The sequence below is a fragment of the Camelus dromedarius genome, chromosome 3 (assembly GCF_036321535.1).
Source record: "Camelus dromedarius isolate mCamDro1 chromosome 3, mCamDro1.pat, whole genome shotgun sequence".
Lineage (NCBI taxonomy): Eukaryota > Metazoa > Chordata > Mammalia > Artiodactyla > Camelidae > Camelus > Camelus dromedarius.
Window position 1 is genome coordinate 26,392,431 of NC_087438.1, and position 4,191 is coordinate 26,396,621.

Here is a 4,191-nt window from a genome sequence, read left to right on the forward strand (position 1 = left end):
TAGCCAACCATTGGCTAAGGGCCAGGAAGTGGACAGGAAAAGAGGGAATGCAAAGGTCCACGTGATCCTCACATATGATGAAGTGGTGCACATGCCTGTGTTAGCCAATAAAACACCGAGAACCCAGGGCCCGTGGGGCACACAGAACTGGCACGCCAGGTTGGAGGGTTCTGGCCAGAGCACAGGCGGGGTCCCTTGGGATGTGGGAGTCATTTCCCTGAATTATCTAACGCACTGTGGGCGTGTCGTGTGCTATGGGAGTGGCCGCCTGACAAGATGGCTCAGGGTAGGCCCTCACGGCTTGAAAGCTGTGGTTCCTGCCATTTCTGAGGGCGCCCGGGATCATTGCCTCCCTCCTCTTTCTGCCTTAATAAGCAGGTCCTCGGCCCGGTACTGAGACAAGGGGCATATGAAGAGAAGTGAGGCGAGATCTCTGCCAGCTGCAGAACTCTCTGTCTTGTGGGAGAGGCAGCCGTGTATACAGTTGGCTGAAATCATTCCTAAAGAAGTGACCTTGGGGCTAAGAAGTGAAGGTGATGGGAACACAAGAGAGGAAGTAGAAGATGCAGAGGGAACTTTGAGGGAAAACTTCACAGCAGAGGTGGCATATCAGCTAAGTCTTGAAGAATAAATGTCAGGATGATTTTGAGATGGGAAAGAAAGAGGGCACCACACACTGAGGGAACATCATGAGCAAATACTCTGAGAAATGAAGCATGCAGGCTGCTCGGGGCAGTGACTGTTCCACGGACCATCTTAGTGGAATAAACCAGGAGGAGCAGGGCCTTGATGCCATGGAAACTGTCACATGGGGACAGGGCTGTCACTACAACCAGGTTCCATAGTGCGGTGCTGCTAACACTATGGTTTCGTTACATTACAGCAAAGGTGTGCTTGGGAACCTGTCCTTATAAATGACTGAGCAAGGAGATTCCAATGGAAGCTTCCTGTTGAGACTCAATGACAATCAAAATAACATTCCACACTGAGGTGTAAGGCCAGGGTTCACAGAGCAGGTGACTGAAGAAACCTTGAACCCTTCGTCCGTATCAGGGGTATGAAAGGGTTGAGGAGAGGAGTACTTTTGAACATTTGTGGAAAGTGTTTTTGGGGAGAGTATGTTCAACCCAAAAGAATCCCCCAAAGGAGTTGTTCCCCATTCTCTTCAACTACTGAGAAAGGGGCTGTTAGGACACCAACTGGAGTTGTGTCCCTTTAGGCTGGACTCGTGTCTGACATCGCCTGGAAAGTCCAAAAGCTGAGAGACGGACTAGCTAGTTGCTCTGACCTGAGGAGTGAAGCAGAGATGGCTGTGCGGTGGAACTGACTTGCACTTTCAGAGTTGTTGGGTCAGATAATGGGGGTTGCAGCAAAAGGTAACTGGTGTGGGGTCTCCTTAAATCCTCTCTGCAAGGAGGGCCACCCAGACCACAGCAGAGGGAAGCTGGAGGTACAGATGGATTTCTTTGGGCTAAGGAAGGAATAAGGCACCAGCTGGCAAAGAAATGCATTCTGCTGGTGCATGTCCAAAGTAATGCAGCATCTCCAAAGAACCCAGAAAAGTGCCCATGGGAGATTTATCTGCAGCACTGCCTAAGCGTGGCCATGCTGAAATATCCCCATAATGTCAGTCAGGTAAGAACATACCTGCCCGACTTCCTCTCCTTCCATGACTTCTAATTCAGAGGTGTCAGAAAGCACATGTAGCAAACTGAGGAAGGTGGAATAAATGTGCTGGGCCCCGGAAGAGGGAGGAAATTTTCTTTAGGCCATTTCCCCATCTTAGGCTTCTTGTGTATAGTAGGCACTAGCTTGGAGTAGGGGTGAGAGGCAGGGGGAAAAATCTTGATTTTATAGCAAGAATGAAGTTGACATGGGATTGGACATTGAAAATAATGAATTGAGAATATTTATATTTTTCAAAGCTTATCAGAAAAGTCATGAGATTGCTCAAATTTTCATCCAAGGGTATCCACCAATTAAGCTCCACTGCACAAGTTGTTTTATGGCCAAATCCTCTGAATTATGGTTGTTTAATATAATGGTGACACCACTAATTATTCTTAAAATTGTTTCCATGGGAGAAACTCATCCAGTTCCCAAAAGATGGAATACAGCACATCAGCACTCCCTATTTTCCCATGTTAGGTAATACTGTGATGGTTATAAGCATGCCAGCCAATGAATTAATGATTCTGACACAGGAGCCAAGTAAGTGATCTCAGCGACTAGGATCACGCCTCTTCTATGGTGACTGAAACACTGTCTTTGACGCTGTGCTCAGGTGGTCTCACCATCTGTGGGATCTGCCACCATGGTCCAGGCCTTCACCACCTTTCTTCTTCCATGTTGAGTCAGAGACCCTTTGTTATGTTCACCACCTCCCACCATGCCCCTTAATAGGGCACTGATCCCACTGGTTTCCAACCAAAGGCAAGGAGACATTGCTTTTCCCCAGTGGGATTCTGTTAGCCCCTCAGGACTTCAATAAAAGGCAAAAGGCAGCCCAGATGCTAACACTCAGGGGATGACAACATTGTCTGAGCTCTTCTGAGACCTACGTGCAAAGCACTTAAAGAGCCTGTGGGTTCTATTCAGTCCTGCTTAAGCATTTTGTGGAGTAAAGTTTTCTTCTAGACTGAGGTTGGCTGACTTCAGCCCATGCCTGTTTTTCTGTAGCCTGTGAGCTAGTAATGGTTATTATTTTTTAAATGTTTGGGGAGAGAATCAAAAGAAGAAATAGTATTTGGTGACATGTGAAATTATATGAAATTCACATTTCAGAGCCCATAGATAAAGTTTTATTGAACACAGCCACACTCATTCATTTACGTATTGTCTCTGACTACAATGAAAGTTGAATACTCGCAACGGGGACCGACCATATGGCAAAGCGTAAGCTATTTACTATCTGGCCTTTTCCGGAAAAGTGTTTGCCAATTCCTGATCTAACTATGACAGTATCTCCTATTTATGATTTTATCTTGATCCAGGAAGGTTCTGTTTTCCACGCATTAACTGTTTTTGATTCTGATGCTTAGCTTTTAGCCATCACGGGGTTGCTGATTAAGAAAATGAATCTTCCCCTGCTAAAAGCTTTCAGTGCACTATTATTACCCTGTGGGCAGAGGACTCAGAGTTGGGAGCCCTGGGGTTTAGGCTTGTTTCTGTCAGTAGCCTCGAGACTCTAGCTAAGTCATTTTACCTTTGGGGTCTTTGAAAAATGAGCTGTTCCATGGATATTCAACGTGCGCTTCGAGGAGTTGTAGTCAGTCTTTGAGTCCTTTCAGAATCGAAAAGACAAGGAGCTCCTTGTACCCCACTACTTGATCTTCACCCAGAGACCCCTCGAGAGTATGGACTTTACGTGATGGCCATTTGCATAGGGTTTTAATGGGTAGAAAGAACCAGCTGCTAAGCATTTTTTGAAAAGCCACAGGATCAGATCATCCCCAAGGTCCCTTACTGTCCCATGAGATTAAGAGGAAGGAAGAGCTTTTGGGATACGATACAGTCAGAGGTTTAAGCCATAGACAGGAGATGCTGATCTTCAAATTCTAAATCCAGCTTGTTGGCGTATTATGTAATAGTCCACCTGTTTCAGTTTTCCCATCTGGATAACAGAAGTAGCACATAACTGGATTCTCTAAAACATATGGTAGTTATGGAAATAATGTACTATTTGGAGAAGAAATAGTAGCCTGGCTAGTTGGTTCCAGTTTTTGGTTTACCAAAAACTCAAAGATGTGGATTCTACCAGGGAAACTGAAAGGTGAAGAGCATCTGATGTTTTTCATGTCAACCCTCAGGGTTGATGGAGCTTTGAAAAGCAATTATCTAAAAACAATTTGAGCGGGAAGGTTATAGCTCAGTGGTGGAGCGTATGCTTACTATGCATGAGGTCCTGGGTTCAATCCTCAGTACCTCCATCAAACAAAATAAATAAATAAATCAAACTAATTGCCTCTTCCCGCCCAGCAAAAAAACCCCAAACAAACAAAATAAAAACAATTTGAAATCAGTGTTGTTTTATATATTCAAGAGTAGACCATTATGATTTTGATTGGTGTAGTTCATTAGAAAAGCCTAAAAAGGGTGGAAATAATAAGCCACAGTTTTTCTTTACTCCCTAATGTAGACATGACTGGATATTTTTAGATGCATTATCTTTGAGTTGATAAACATTTTCAG

The 4,191-nt window shown here is 44.7% G+C and overlaps 1 non-coding gene across 1 annotated transcript; it reads left to right on the forward strand.

The window, feature by feature from the left end:
* The first annotated feature begins 3,855 nt into the window (after window positions 1-3,855).
* On the forward strand, window positions 3,856-3,929 carry TRNAS-ACU (transfer RNA serine (anticodon ACU)). The gene has a single exon. It is a non-coding gene; the product is annotated as a tRNA-Ser (tRNA).
* The last annotated feature ends 262 nt before the right edge of the window (window positions 3,930-4,191 follow it).